We start from the raw sequence: 16,738 nt of genomic DNA on the forward strand, positions 1-16,738 counted from the left end.
TGCACTCTTAGTTTTACACCAAGTTTAAAGTGTGAAGGGGAAAAAAAAATACACTTTTTGAAAAGAATCTAAAAAAAAAAAAGTGGATATATATGTAGCTGATTCACTTCACTGTTCAGCAGAAACAAACATAACATTGTTAATCAACTGTACTCAAATAATTTTTTAAAAATATGCTTTTTACTTCGGTAGAAAAATAATTTCTTACTGCCCATTAATAATAAGCACATATAAGAAGCAAGAGGCCATTTCACTCAGTTGGTTAAACATGAAGATGTTGTGAAACCAACAGATGTTAAGATTCCTTTTGAGACAAATGACTTAAACTAAATTGGGGATTAGGGAAGGGGAAGATAAAAATCATGACATATTACAACCATCCTAAGCATGTTTATGGCTTCTTTCTGTGGATGAGCCCTGCTTCTGAAGTTGGGTGAAGTGTTAACTGGAACTAAATCAGGAATTAGTTCTATACAAGTGTTCATCAGAATATAAGATAAACATACAAACAAAACACAAGTCTTATGCTGAAGACTTTGCTACTGTATAAAAGCCTCTACGTGCCCCTCAGATTTTGATGTAGAGGTTATTTAAAAAAAAATAAATTTAGAAAGAAGCAAGAAACAAAGTGTTGATTTTACCACACATATTACATGGTTAGTCTTTGAAGAGCAGCACTGCTTGTGAATATACGCAACTACGACTACCCTTTTCTAGAAGATTCTCAGAATGGCTTTGACACAAGGTCTAGCAGTGACAAACAACACTTCTATTTCAGCCAGATCTTCTGTGGCAACCGCGTACGAGTGAACAAGAAAATGAGTTAGGGGGAAACAATGACCAGATCACACTTCTCCACATGAACTATCTGAAAGCACAAAATAAGTCTATTTCAAAATATTATTTAGACCCTTAAAATGTGTGTTTTCTTTTAATCTAAAGATAGTTAAAACATACTTATCATTTGAGAATTTTGATTAGTTTCTCTGAAATACGGCTGAGAAAGATCTTCAAAAATAGGTAGTCAGGAAACCAAAAAAAAAAACACCCAAAACTATAAACTATATTAAATAAAGCAGTTGAAATGAGTCATCATTAAGTTATTTACACAAAAAAGTTACATTTCTCTGGCCCTTGCCTGACTATAATACATGAAAGGCAAAACTTTTGGAACCTAACATGATTTACAATTTTAAAAAGTAATGAAAATAAACTTTTAAATTTCTAAAATCTATGTCCATAGAAAAGTATTCGTATTTATTTGTATATAAAAGGGTTATGTGATATGCAAAACAGTTGATACAATTTTAAATACAAATCAAATTGCTTGAAAGAAAAATATAATTTTGTGATAACATTACGAGGTATGTTTGAGTTGAGGCACTGCTCAATTTCAAACCCAGTTTTAAAATCTTGTAAGCCTAGGTCTAAAGTTATCATATTTAGACATTACAATTTTCTAAATACACCTACAGCAGCAACATTGCTCTGTAAGTACTTCATCCACTACATTACTTTTACTTTTTTTTCTTTTTCATTCAATTATTAGTACTCTAATAATAAAGTATAATATACCTTTGCAAAAACTGTTTACACATTTTTTGAACGCTTCAGACAAACAGGAATTTGGCTTTTGGTTTTAGTTTCATAAGATGTTATATATCAACTAACAAACTCCTGTAAGGACTCAGTAAATCCGTATACAGAACACAGACTTACCGTGTTTATCTTGAGAAAATGAAGAATCAGCATTAGGTTGTCCTCAGAGGAAAACTGAAGCCAAAGAAGCTTTGACCTGGCTTAAATAACTTGTGCTGCCTCGGGGAGAAATATCAGAGCTCTGACAAACCTTTCCTTTCTCTCTCTCTCCCCCCACAACCCCCTCTCCCCCGCCCCTCTTCCTCACACTTACAACAGGATGATTAAATTGCTTCTGCCAGGAGTGTTTCTTCCAGAGCCTATTATATTATACGACCATGAAGTGAAAAATCACTCAGTAAATTTGCTATGCATCATCTCATAATTTGAAAACTGCTAAATAGCACAATTTGAAAGCTGCTACATAGTCACAAATTTTTAAACAAACTATATAATGAAGACGTATTTAAATCAAATGAACTGAAAGTCTGTTTCTTAATCTATGAAATACCATGTAGCTTCTCTAGTATTTAATAAAAATTCAAGAAGTAAAGGTCCGGGCTTAACACATGATTTCCCGGGTAAATCTGTTTAAAGGGCTTTTAGAGGGGCAAGAGGAAGGTCCCGTGCGGATGTCTTGCCCTAGTGCCTGTAATGCACACGTAATACACCCAGGCATCAGCAGCATCACCTTCCAGATGCACTCAGGGCTTCTCCCGCGCCCCACCCTGCCAGGAGGCAGCTCTAGGGCAAGGGAGATGAGAAGGCATAGAAAAGGTAAGCAGCCCAACTCTTGCTGAACATTTTTCACACACCAAGCTCACTGCTTCCCACACATTTCTGTTCCCCCTCCTCAAATTTGCTGGCATTGCTGGGCTTGCTGTGTTTTACAAGAATGAGGACACAGGCCCCAGACTTCAGCAGCCGTTAGTATTTACATGCAAAACTACCACCAGCAACAACATCAAGCCCTTTAATGCCACTTCCAAGTAAGTCTGCTTCCTTTCAATCGAAGTGGCACTGTAAGCCCGTTCCATGAAGATGGGAAAGACGGCAGTGACAGAACCATCTTACTAGGATCATGTTTGTTTGGTTTTTTTTTTTTTGGATAAGAAACAAGCATTGTTTGAAAGATAGGAACTTCTTTTTTTTTTTTTTTTTAAGCAGATCCTTTTCGGAGTTGGGGGTAAACTGTTACAAAGAACCAAGCAAAAATATCTTCAAAATGCTGTTATTACAGTTACTCCAGTGATATAATTTTTTTAAAACTATTCTATTTTGGGTTATGAAATTGACTATGTGTAGCTGCTTGTTTTGACCATGACCATGTTTCTTCCTATCGTCCCTTCTCACCTTAAAAATGAACGTGAATAGGTGAGATGTAGCAGGGTGATCCTCCTCACTAGTAACACAGGACAACCCTGGTTTGTGACCACTGTTGTAACATGTGATTAATAATGTTTCCTTTTCACTCACTAAGGCATTCCAGTCTGGATGATAAATTATGTAGTCCACATACATATACCAATATAAAAAGGAGAGCAGTAACAAGTTAAACAACTAAACTAAACTTGCCTCAAAACAATTCCATGTGACATTGTGAAATTTCATTTAGACAGTTATTCAAATCACAAGGCATGAAAACACCAAAGAACAGAAGCCCATGGAACTCAAGAGTCTAGCCTGGAGGCTCTGTGGGGCACAGGGCATGCGTTCCAGCGCTCCTGGAACTTGGGTGCTTACCTGGGTCTTTTGCATGGGGAAACATATGTTTGTGCTGACGGAACCACCTCTGTTGGCACAACTGAAGCACTCAAACTTGAGGCCAGAATAACTGAAAAGGGACGAGGTTATAACAGAACTTTCTAACATAAAACAGCACATACGTGGGCAGTCTTTCAAGACCAGCAGGGAACCCCTCAAACTGCTACTTTGCTTCCTTTGGATGTTCTTCAGAGTGACCCTGGACATCCTGCCATGAGAACTGGGTCCCTCCAATCAACAGCCCCTGCCCTCAAAGGATGGAGCCCTTCCACTTTGGACAACGTAATGCTGTCTGTTAAGAGCATCTCTTTAATAGGATGTGTTCCATGTACAGCCAAAATGAGGAGCATAGAGAAAAATCAACCAAAGGGATTTGGAGATGGGTGGGCACAGACCTTACTGACCACAGTGTGCCTCAGAGCAGCACGCGGAGGGGACTGATGGGGGTCCTCCCCTGTAACAGAACATTCTGGACAATGATGGAAGGCCGAGAGCAGTCCGGCCTTAGCCCCAGTGGGGACTGGATGGCATGGAGAGAGGAGGTGGGAGAGGGGCCTCCCTGAGCAAGTCCTGCATGTCTGGGCAAACCAGGACCAGCAGACGTGATCTCACTGGGCCTGTGGCTGGCACAGCCGCCCACATCTGCCCGTGCGGGGGCTGCAGGAACCCACGGGCCGGGTGCCCATCCTGCAACTCGAGGGGGAGACGCTGGGCAGAGGCCAAAGGAGCAGACGCTGCGGGGGCCCTGCCCAGTCCCCTGGGCAGTTCCTGTTCCCGGATGCAAGACTGCTTCTCCGGGCAGAACCCATGACTCTATGGGGCCCTGGCCGCTGTCGGCTGGGCCCACACAGTAAAGAGGCTTCAAGTTCCAGGAAGCTGAGGACCCTGGAAGCAGTGCCCAGTCGATGAGCAGTGGGACTTGCTGGATCAACGCCAGCTTCCTCACCCTCAGGGCGACACCTCTACACTGTCTCCCAGAGCACCCCAATGGGCTGCAGCTCCTTGCCGAGGGCACCCATCCACTAGATAAGGCACTGTATACTGACTGCCGTTTCGTGTCTCATTGCCCTGGAATCACCTCTAAGTAAACTCTCTGCACTCAGGGTCTGCTTTCAGGTGAGTCCAACCCACACAGCTGCCAAAGAGAAGCTTACTTTATTTTTTAGGGCTGGAGAGATACCTGGTTTTAGCAGATGTTTGGGAAATGTGGAAAAAAATTTTTCTTAGTCAATTCATTAGTATTTTACAAAGATTAGAATAACATAAGTTTTACTTGACATAAACTATAATGACAAGCTTTCCATAGACAGCATGTGAGAAACACACATACAGCAGTTTCCTTCAGCTCTTCATCCTTTATCCTGTGGACATTCATGCACGGCTGTCTATCTCAACTACTTCTAAAGGTATGAGCAAACCTCCATCGGGGCTCCCCCAGTGGCTCAGTAGTAAAGAATATGCCTGCAATGCCAGAAGCACGGGTACAACCCCTGGATTGAAAAAATTTCCCCTGGAGGAGGGCATGGCAACCCACTCCAGTATTCTTGCCTGCAGAATCCCATGAATAGAGGAGCCTGGCGGTTACAGTCCATCAGGTTATAAAGAGTCAGACACGACTGATGCAACTCAGCACGTATGCACGCAAACCTCTATCAACAGGGAAATATATACCAACGCTCTGTTTCCTTGTCATAATGTAGCAAAAAGAAGTAGAAACTACATCAGAAGGGAAACTAGAGTGAGAAAACGTTAAAAGATGTGCATAAACCACACAGAGATCACAACGGATGCCTCTGGCAATCTCAGGGCAGAAAAAGGGGGGCTCCAGAGGTATATTAGTGGGAGTAGGATTGGGGCTTGACCTGTGGGCCAAGGAGGTGAGACTCCTGGAGGGAAGAAGTCAACACCTGCGCTAAAGAGAAGGCTCCTTGGAAGCCGGTGGAGGGGCACCAGGGGTCCCCACCACCAGCAAGTCTCACGGGACTGGGGAGCTGTATGAGGAGCCTCCCCCACACCAACAGCAAGTCCTAAATCAGGTAACCTTTACCATCAGCTACAGAAGGCCTGGTACCACCTGAGAAGGAACTTTCTAACTCCCCCAATCTCCCCTTAACCAGCTTGTTGATGCCCCAAATGCCTCCTTTTAAGGAAACTATGTTCATTACACAATTAGAAATAAAACACAAACACCTGGCCAAAGAAACTAACTCCATCTCTCAGCATAAAAGCAAGTGATCATATGCCTTCTAAATTTTTTGTGTATCTTAAATAGTGCTTAATGAATAACTTTTTAAAAAAGGGAGTCATTGCCAATGAAAAGACATATATATCCGAATCCTTTTGAAAAGGAGAAGATAGTTAACAAGTCTTTATTTAAAATCTAAGTACTTCTCTTTATCCTAACATTTTCTTACATTTACTCTTGCCTTTCCCCCCTTGCCTGTAGCTTGTTCCAAAGGAACAGGAAAAGCTTTTGACCTGCTGATCAGATCATTCTGCATCTCTGTTTAGAACCCTTCCTTAGCATCCTGCTGCGTTTAAGATGAAACCAAGCCCTTATGCATGGTCCTGAGGCCCCTTCTGACCTGCCCCCCACCTGTTCTCAGGGAGGCTCTCACACCATCCTCTCCCTTCCTCCCTAGACTACAGGGTCCTGCCCTTTCACCTTCTCAAAATCTGTATCAGCTTTCCCAGCACCAGTCTTTACCCATACTGTTTCTTTTGCTGAAATCTTCTCTCCCCGCACCCATCTGCCTTGACTGCCTCATCTCGTCCTGCAGGTCTTGGAGGAAACCTCATGGCCACCAGGCCAGGGGGCCCCTTTCAGAGCTTTCCCAGGCCCTGCAAACCTTCAGAACACCCAATGTGCTGAGAAGACCTCTGTGTCTGCCTGTTACACTGGAAGGTCCTGAGAAGACCTCCTGGGTCTGCCTGTTACACTGGAAGGTCCTGAGAAGACCTCCTGCGTCTGCCTGTTACACTTTGAGGTCCTGAGAAGACCTCCTGTGTCTGCCTGTTACACTGGAAGGTCCTGAGAAGACCTCCTGTGTATGCCTGATACACTGGAAGGTCCTGAGAAGACCTCCTGCGTCTGCCTGATACACTGGAAGGTCCTGAGAAGACCTCCTGCGTCTGCCTGATACACTGGAAGGTCCTGAGAAGACCTCCTGTGTCTGCCTGATACACTGGAAGGTCCTGAGAAGACCTCCTGTGTCTGCCTGATACACTGGAAGGTCCGGAGAAGACCTCCTGTGTCTGCCTGATACACTGGAAGGTCCTTACAAGGGGAAGGGAGATGCAGGTCTGAGTAAGAGTGACATGATGGCTTTGAAGGTGGAAGAGGGCTGAAGGTGAAGGAGTGACAGAAGCCCCAAGAGACTGGGAGGCAAAGAAGTGGATTCTCCCCTGTAGCCCCAAGAAGAAACACAGCCCAACCCACATCTTGACCTGCTTTGGACTTTTAACCTCCAGAACTGAAAGATAATACACTTTGTTGTGTTTTAAGCAACTACATTTATTACAGCAGCAAAAACAAATTCATACACTACTCCTACAAGATTACTCAGAAAGTTATTACTCTGCAAAAGAGACTTCCCTAAACTTTTCTTTCATTTAAAAGATGATCTCATGATCCAAATCCTAAGAATAATTATAGAAGGTTTCCAAATAATTTTGAAAAAAAATTACCATTTGTAAGGAGGATTTCTCAGGCCAAGAAACGTAATTTACTATAGATGCTGTAAGTTCACACCTACAGACAACAGAGTCATTGGGAATTAGAACCCATTTAGCCAAATGTTTGTTAAGCCTGCCAAGAAGAACAATACACATAAAAACTGCCTTTTCTCCTATCTTTAGCTGTACACAAGCACACACATTTTGCCCTTAAGACTCTACACAGACCTACACTGGAATGCTAACACTACCACTAGATGATAATTGGCAAGTTGTTAATCTTAAGTTTCCTTTTGTGTAAAGGGGAAATAGCTTAGTTTTCTGGGATAAATAGAAATGATGTAAAGCACCAAGGGCAGGGTCTGACACCTAAAGACAAACAGCTGTTATATTAATAATAACTTGGTATTTATGCATTTTTACCGGAAATAATATTGCACTGCAGACCGTTTGCATTTTCGCACAAGTAAGGGTTCTGACTAATAACATTTCCATATATGCCTGAAATGGAGAAGGAAATGGCAGCCCACTCCAGGATTTTTTTTCCTGAAAAATTCCATGGACAAGGAGCCTGGTGGGCTACAGTTCATGGGGGTGCAAAGAGTCAGACATGGCTAAGCACACACACATATTCCTGAAAAATGGTTGCTAATAGGAAAGCCATTTTATAAGGAACCTAGAGACACAGTGCTCTGATTAGAAGCCAGGCGATAAAATACAACACAAATTAACCTTAACACAACACTTAGCCTTACACAAAAGGGCTGTATCACTGGAATTTGAAGAGTCAACCCAAACCTGACAGGTAAATAGTCCTCCTTTAGCCTCGTCACTCCCGTTAAAGCAAGCATACACACCTGATAAACTTCATACAACTTCTGCTAAAAATCCATGAAAACAACTGCATGTTAAAAGTAAGTTTGCATAAGTAAGTAACTGCCTAGCACATGTAAGTTTGAATGTAGAGAATATAAGATTCTTCCAGAAAATTGGGTAAAACAAATTTTTTACGTTGGGTCATTGTCAAGATTTTTAACGGTAATTTTTCACACATGTGCTTGTGGAGAAAAGGTGACTTTATAAACACAATATATTTGAAATATATAAACTTTATAAACACAATATATTTGAAGCCCAACCTTTGTAATTAATGTCTTCTGAGCATTATTTATTTCACATGACCCTTGAAGGAAAAGTCTTGTCATTTAGACAGGTAAACTTTGTTATTTTACATATGAATTAGAAGAAATGCAAGTCCAAGTATAATAATTAATTAAATTCCCTGTCCTAGAAATGTTTGGGTGACTCTATGACTCCATGGATGCTAAATGTTAATTTAATAAACTTTGTCATTTATGCTGGATTACGTTACTACTTGAAACACTCAGTATTAAGCAGGGCCACTGAAGATGTGTCTGACTGACCAGGTATTATTTGAAAAGGTCATTATTCAGAAAAATAAGGTGAATGGCTTTCTAATGATATGACTTAAGGAACCAGACAGATGGCTGGTGGGACTCTGACTTAGCTGGTGCCTTACCTGTCACTTAGCTGGTGCCTTATATGTCACTTACATGCGTTAAGTGACATATTGGCCTGAGCATGTCTCATCAGAGCTGATGGTAATGCTGGGGCTGGGCTATGCACCCTGCGGGCAGTCAGTGTGTTATCTGAAGACTGTCTATGCATGGAGCCAGCATACAGGCAGTTATGTACCAGAAGCTTGGTGAAGCGTGATGAGTGAGAAGGTCGCAGGCGCTTAAGCCTCCACACTCACCTTTGCCCCTACGTCTCCTCCCACAAGGCAAAGGGTGTCTCTCTTGTCTGGTCAGCTGCGTCTCCCTCTTGCCTTCTCAAGGAAGCTCTAGGAAGTAATTCTCTCTCCATTTTTAACCTTAAAGTTTTCCTTTCATTAGAATATACGTTTTTCAAAACGCATACTTTTTCCTGACAGACTTAAGAGGCCCCTCTTCTGTGTTCATATCTTAAGAAATTACATTTAAACAATGTTTCCTGTATCCGTCCCCATATAAACTCTAGGTATGTTTGGTATTTTGCAAACATGAATTTCTCCACAATGTATCAAAGCAGCCTTGGCTAATCAGAAATTGTGGAATCTCAGTAGCCCCTTCTAAGCATTCTTCCATTTCTCATGCAAATATACAACATTACTTTGCATTAAGAACACTCACTGGAATGTTTCTGAGAATGATCATCACCCTGGAATTTTAAAGATCTCTCTAGCACTCGCCTCCACCTCCCCTATTAGACACCGTCTTTAATTATATTTTGTTGAATTATATTTTCTGAAGGCTATGTTTCTTATCATCAGTATCAACGCTATTTTTTCCTAACCCTAACTTCATCTGGTTCTATGAAAGGCAAAAGAGAAGAATACATTCCTACAATTGCACAAACCCAGCTCTTGTTTTGCTACATAACTGTGCTGTACAGCCAAGAGGGGTGACACCTCCGGAAATGAATCTCCCTCCCAGGGAGCAGCTGCTTTTTAGGGAGTCAGTGAAGCACATGTGAAGGGTAGGGCTACACAAGAGTGAATCACAAAGTAATACAAACCATTAATGGCTTGCTTGCTTCTTTTCTCAATCTCTGTAAATAATCTGACTCAATGTATTTTTATACTTAGAAAAAAATTAAAAAACAAATCCTGAGTGGAATGATGGTCAATCACCAATATCAGAAATGTGGAATTATAACTAAGATGGTTATAGGCATATTTAATTTCAAGTTTATAGAAATGCTAAGTGTTCAATAGTACATATCTGTAAAACTCAAGTAAAGGAGGTTTGCATCAACGTTTTTGAGACTTCCTGAGAACCAGGAGAGCAAAGAGAAGTCTTTTCTTGAGAAGATCCCTAGAAAAGATCCTTCATTCTTCAAGCTACAGGCTAACCTGCACTCAGAGTGAATCAGAGTTAGTTCAGACAGTCGGATTTTGGTGCTGGATAAGACCCCCAGCTTGTCCTCTCTGCCATCCAGTTAGCTGTCCTTTACTTCACGGTCATGGACCGCACTGAAAACCCTGCTGTTTAAGCCCTCAGATGTGGACAGCTGGCCTTCAGGTTCTGGCTAATGACTCTGGAGGGGAGATGGAAGCAGTGTTTCAGATGATATTTGAGGATAACAAACAAGCATGGAACTTAGAGGAGAATGCTATTGTGCATTTGCTAGAAGCTTTGGGGAAATTTTATAGTAAAAGAAACATGAGTAAATTGTCAGGGAAAGGCTAAAGCCTCATGAATTTTTAAGGTAAAACTCAAGACTTCAAACAATCTTCCTTTTTTGCTGCTGTTTCAGGCTCTGGCCTCCATCCCGTCGAAGATGGGCTTTCTTTTGCCACTACATGCATTTCAAGGGAAGAGTTAGAGAAACAAGGAACATTTCTTTATCTGTCCCAGAAGCACACTTCCAAATTCCAGAAAACAAGTGACAGAATTTTGAATCTTCTTGGAGATCAGTGGTTTGGCATTAAAACAGTTCTCATTTCATTCATTCCACAGATAGGAAATGATTATGCTCTGAAAATAGCAATAACGTCTGGATCAGCATAAAATGACATATCTCAGATATCAAGTCAACTCACTGGATGGAGAATGTCAACCCATCTCTGGGGTATCACACAACAGCTTAATACATTGGGCTGTAACCACCTTCTAGAGTATGTGGAAGAATTAGGTCAGTGATGATATCCAACCTCCTTTATGTATGTTGAGACCAAGAACCATCTAGTATATACAATCCTAATCTTCTGGATATCAACCAGCTCTTATTACGTACATGATAAAAATGTCAAATGTGTGTTTTAAAACTAAAAATAGAATTGCCATAAAATCCAGCAATCCCACACTTGGGTATATATATCCAGACAAAACAGTAATTCAAAAGGATACACATACCTCAGCGTTTACTGCAGCACTATTTACAAAATAAGACAGGGAAACAACTGAAATGTTCATTAACGGATGGATAGAGAAGGAAGTTGTGGTTCATATACACAGTGAAATACTTCCATTGGCAGCAACACAGATGGACCTAGACAGAGGTCATCAACTAAATCAAGTCAGAAAGAGTAAGACATTTTCCATATGATATGACTAACATGTGGAACCTAAAATATGAGACAAATAAACTTGTCTATGAAACAGAAACAGACTTACAGATATAGAGAACAGACTTGGGGTTGCCAAGGGGGAGAGGGTAGGGGAGGAATGGATGGGAAGTCTGGGGATTAGCAGACGCAAAGTGTTATACATGGGATGGCCAAACAGCAGCACATATAGTACAGCACAGGGAACTACATCCAATACCCTGTGATAAACCATGATGGAAAAGAATGTAAAAAAAGAACGCCTTTATGTATAACTGAATCACATTGCTGTACAACAGAATCTAATCCAACACTGTAAATCAACTACACTTCAGTGAAAAAGTGTGTTTTATCAGCAAACATGAGATTACACTCATGACCAATTTTTTGAAGGGGCAGGAAAAATGGATATAAATAGTGGGTATAGAACTGGAGATATAAGAAAATGATAAACAGCCCCCCAAATCACCTAAACATAGCATGAAGCTACTGGGGAAGCATAGATGGTAGACGGAAATCTTCACTATAATGTCAGGCAATCTGAGAAGCGGGAACATCCAGTGTCTTTTGTCAAGGTGTCCTCTAACCAAGAACGTCCCTGCAGCAGAGTTTATCAGCGTGGAAAATGAACTGTTTATGATAACAGTGGCTTCATGTGTGTTTACTCACACAAAAGAAGAGAAACAGAATTAGGTTTTTGCATTTAAAGGAAAGAGAAACATCCAAAGGACAATCATTTTAAGAAACCAAAAATCTTTTCAAGCCCAAATATATTACCATGGCATTGCTCTGCAGGTTATTTCTGCTTTCTGATCTTTGAGTGTGAATACATATATTCTCTTGTTTTGAGGCATCAAATCCCAGTTATATCAACAGTATCTACATCAAATGAAATCCTCTATAATAAACGAATGTTCAAAAAGGACATGTAAACTGTAATCCTTAAAGGAATTATTTGTAAGGACTGAACTGTGTAAACTTTATAGAGAGCACAAAATCCAGCACAGATTGACTAGAAAAGAATCCCATTCTTCTGCACCCTTGTATTTTCATTGTGTCATAATTATAAAGCGACACATAATATCATTTAAAAATTTAAAAGAAAACCCTAACTGTACAACGTGAAGGTATTCCTTCTCACCACACTACACGATCTTAGGACTCGCTGGAGACATCTTGGAGGGACAGTCACAACACATGAGAGTTTTTCCCTCCTATATGGTTATGTAAATATATGAACTTTCCTTGGATGTTCAATATTTGAACAGGCCACTGAGCACCAAAAAAAAAAAAAAAGGATTTTCAGTAAAAAAAAAAAAAAAATAGTAAAAGCTGGGTTCTTTGTAGAAAGTAGCTGCAACAAAGACCTCGGTGGTGTCTGGACTTTCTTCTGGGCCTTGACTGTGTGACAAGCTCTGAAAAAGGTCTGAAGAACAAAACAGGTTGCTGAGTATGCTGAAGTTTGGCTACAAGAGTGCCTAAACAGAGGTGTGCAAACTAAGCCCATCCAGCAAAATCTTTATTCTGATCTGCAAAAGAATACTAGGGAAATTACAAATAAATCTCCTACAGTTAAAGCAACCAAAAGCAATTTTCACTCTTAAGAACTAACACAGAGCACGTAAGGATCAATTGTAATAGCATCCAATGACGGCTCACATAACAGTTTCCTTTCTGGTTAAAGCGTAGGAAGTACTTTGTGGCCCTTACAATTATAACCACAGTGAGTACTTAAGAGCAGGATTACAGCTCAGATGAACTTCAGAAATACATTTAACAAAATAGAATTGAATCATGAGAGCTGGCACCAGAATCTTCCTTTGTGAGAAAGTCCCTATTGAGAGGGAGAATGCTTTCACGGCCACGAGGGCAGACTGCAGCTGAGCAGTTGCGGTTCACATCTGAGCCAGGCCGTCACCATCCACTCTCCACCCTGCAGCGTTGGCACTGATAAACAGGAAAGACGCTATCAGAGCCCCCCTCACAGGCCTACTTTAAATATTAAATAAATAGATGTTGGTGAAGCAACTTAGAAGATTCCCAGAGAAATAATGGACGAGCAGAGGGGAGAGAGAGAAGACCAAGGAGGGAAAAGTGGCAAAATCCTGCGTGTCTAGTGCTCTGACCACTTCCCACCATCTGCTTTCCTCCAGCCCCGCTCCCCGTGACATCTTCACCAAACAATGCTAAACTTAGGCATGCTGGCACATGCCAGTTTTGTTTTAAAAAGCAAAGACATGGGATTAACAGACACACGGTTATACATAAGATAGATAACCAACAAGGACCTACTGTAGAGCACAGGGAACTACACTCAATATTTTGTAATAACCTATAATGGAAAAGAATCTGAAAAAAATATACACACATATATGTGTGTGTGTGTGTGTGTGTATGTATTCAGGTATATGGGAGATACATATGTATAAATGTACATATATGTATTTATTTGAATCATTGTGCTGTACACCTAAAACTAATACAACATGCTAAATCAATTATACTTCAATAAAAAATAAAATTAAAAAAAAGGCAAAGAAATGGCTCAACTTCACACACTGGTATATGTAAAATGGGGCAGAGGAATCTAAGGGTCAGAAGAGGTCATGAAAACTTAAAACTGAGGAACAAACAGAAACCAATTTTTATTCCAGGCTTTGGAGCTGAGATAAACAGGTACCTGGATCACACTGGCTATGTATGATTCTTACATAAGAAATACCAAGAGGGAAGGGACATATGTATACCCATGACCGATTCATGTTGATGTTTGACAGGAAGCAACAAAATTCTGCAAAGCAACTATCCTTCAGTTAAAAAATAAATAAAATTTTTAAAAAAAGATACAAAAATAACGAAAGAAGAGAAATCACCAGTATTTTCAGCCTCTGCTTAAAAAAATAACAAGCAAAAACTCTCAAATGCTTTCATTCATTATAATGGAAGATATTTGAAGTCACTCCTGTGGGAGCTAGCCTGCTGTCCACCCCCTTCCACTGCAGTAAACTGAAGCTAAGGGCTGTTCAGCCAGCATTGCATTTCCCCAGGGCCTGTCCCCTAGCAGGTGGACATGGCCATGTGGCTCGAGGCATATGGGCCTCTGGGGCGAGGCGTTTAAGAAGCAGATATACTTTCTCCATCTGCTCTCATCCTTCCGCCATGTGGGTTCAGAGGACAACAGCATGAGACGTTAGGACCTCGGTACCTGAGCCACCGTGTGGAAGCAAGGGCTGTCCGCTACGAGCACCTGCTCTACTGAAGGAAGAAGGAACACCGTTTCATTCAGTTTGAGAATTTGCACATTTTAGGGTCAATTTTTACAGCAATCAGAATTATTTTAACATATCCAGCTTTGAAGATGACAACACAGCACAAAGGCTGAGAATAAGCATGGTAGCACCCTGAATGGACCAGTTCCTGGCTATGTATTGCTGAGAAAATGACATTTAATCTTCTTGAGCTTATCCAGATAAGCTGGATATTCCTTATCCAGATAAGCTGGATATTCCTTATCCAGAAAAGAACAATAAGAATGGTGAAGTGAGGAAGTAAAAGCGCCAGTCTCTCAGTTGTGTGTGACTGCTTGTGATCCCACGGACATAGCCTGCCAAGCTCCTCCGTCTATGGAGTTCTCCAGGCAGGAAGAAGTGGGTCATCATTCCCTTCTCCAGGGGATCTTCCCAACTCAGGGATCGAACCTCTGTCTCCTGCATTGCAGGAAGGCTCTTTACTCTCTAAGCCACGAGGGAGGCCCCTGATAAGAATGGTTACCTGGTTGAAATGCCTGAATGTGCCAGTCTGGCTCATCATTTAAGGATTCGATAAACTCAACCTTTATTATTATATTTAATGAGATGTATTCCTGTGGATAAATGCATCAGGTGAGTAGACAGCAAAAGCATCCAGCTTTCCTGTAAATATGCAGAGGCGTTCCTCAAGGTACAAATCACTTGCTTCTACATCTCCCATCTTCCCCCAACACAACCGCCTTGTTCTTGACTTACCCTGTTAGGGAACCTAGTAGATGATGATCTGATGACTTATGAGCACACCCCTCCCTCACAGCGGCTGCTGCAGCCTGCCTGCACACAGCTCAGGTGACAGGGGCCCCAGGGCACCGCTCACTGGATGCACATGACAGTCTGGACTCCTTCCCCTTTACTTCCCTTCCCCAGCTCCAGACACTCCGAGGAAGTCTTTTCTTCTTCACATACTGCACCCCCCACCCCACTCACCAGGGCTCAGAAACAGTGACATGGTCCAGAGAAAAACCAGCACCAATCCGAACATGACTCACTGCTTTGAGACAAGATTATGCAGCTCGCGATATGATCTCTTCTTCATATACTCCCTTCCCCACAGAAACATCTAGTAGCATCTGCTAAGCACACACATGTCCAGCAAGCTCTTTTTTTTTTTTTTTTTTTTTTTGGTGAAATGAACAAGAAACACAGTATGGTACCAGGCCTCACTGTGTCTGAAGACAGGAAGCTGTCAGGGCACTGGGGGCCTGGAGCCACACTGCCCCACATGGAGCACAGACTTCTGTCTGACTGCCAGGTTCAAGACCAGCTCTGCCCTTACTGGTGTGGACTCCTGCAAGTTCCTCAACCAGCGTTTCCCTTTCCTAATGAGTAAAGAGAGACCAACTAGTAACAAAGTGATTCATATTGTTGAAGAAGAAAAACAGTGACTTGACTTTAGTCTCAGGATATAAACTCATACAGATATACATTTTTTAGTTTTCCCCCGATAAAGGGGTGCTTCCCTGGTGGCTCAGGTGGTAAAGAATCTGTCTGCAATGCAGAAGACCCAGTTTGATCCCTGGGTCAGGCAGATCCACTGGAGGAGGGAATGGCAACCCTCTCCAGTGTTCTCACCTGTAGAATTCCATGGACAGAGGAGTCTGGGGGCTATAGTCCATGAGGTCACAAAGAGTCAAACACGACTGAGCGACTAACACCTTCAGATTCCCTATAAAGGAAAAGGAAATCTGAATGAAATATGTTTCTAGTTACATAAACTTCTAGAGAGCCGACAAAATACCAACTATTGACACTGGGTATTCTGGATATTTGTAGAAGATTACACACTTAATTGGGCTTCCCTGCTGGTTAAGATGGTAGAGAATCTGCCTGCAATGCAGGAGACCTGGATTTAATCCCTGGGTTGGGAAGATCCCCTGGAGGAAGGCATGGCTACCCACTCCAGAATTCTTGCCTGGAGAATTCCATGGAGAGAGGAGCCTGGTGGGCTACAATCCATGGGGTCACAAAGAGTTGGACAGGACTGACTAACACTATACTGCTGCTGCTGCTGCTAAGTCACTTCAGTGGTGTCCAACTCTGTGCAACCCTATAGACAGCAGCCCACCGGGCTCCCCTGTCCCTGGGATTCTCCAGGCACGAACCCTGGAGTGGGTTGCCATTGCCTTCTCCAATGCATGAGTGAAAAGTGAAGGTGAAGTCGCTCGTCGTGTCCGACTCCTAGCGACCCCGACCATGGACTGCATCACAGTCCCCACGGTCTGTCATCACACAGCAGAACCACCAG

At 41.9% G+C, this 16,738-nt stretch overlaps 1 protein-coding gene across 50 annotated transcripts in view; it reads right to left on the minus strand.

Annotated features, from left to right (window-relative positions):
- RIMS1 (regulating synaptic membrane exocytosis 1) overlaps window positions 1-16,738 on the minus strand; it is a 596,845-nt gene that overhangs the window by 38,019 nt on the left and 542,088 nt on the right. Inside the window, exon 1 of one of the 50 annotated variants that reach the window (XM_006070937.3) lies at window positions 1,720-1,865. The exons of the other annotated variants lie outside the window; for them this stretch is intronic. The gene's annotated coding sequence lies outside the window, so the exon portion shown is untranslated. Of the gene's footprint in view, window positions 1-1,719; window positions 1,866-16,738 lie in introns of those variants that run through there. 50 annotated transcript variants of the gene reach the window in all.

This window comes from Bubalus bubalis, chromosome 10 (genome assembly GCF_019923935.1).
Source record: "Bubalus bubalis isolate 160015118507 breed Murrah chromosome 10, NDDB_SH_1, whole genome shotgun sequence".
In the NCBI taxonomy this organism is placed as follows: domain Eukaryota; kingdom Metazoa; phylum Chordata; class Mammalia; order Artiodactyla; family Bovidae; genus Bubalus; species Bubalus bubalis.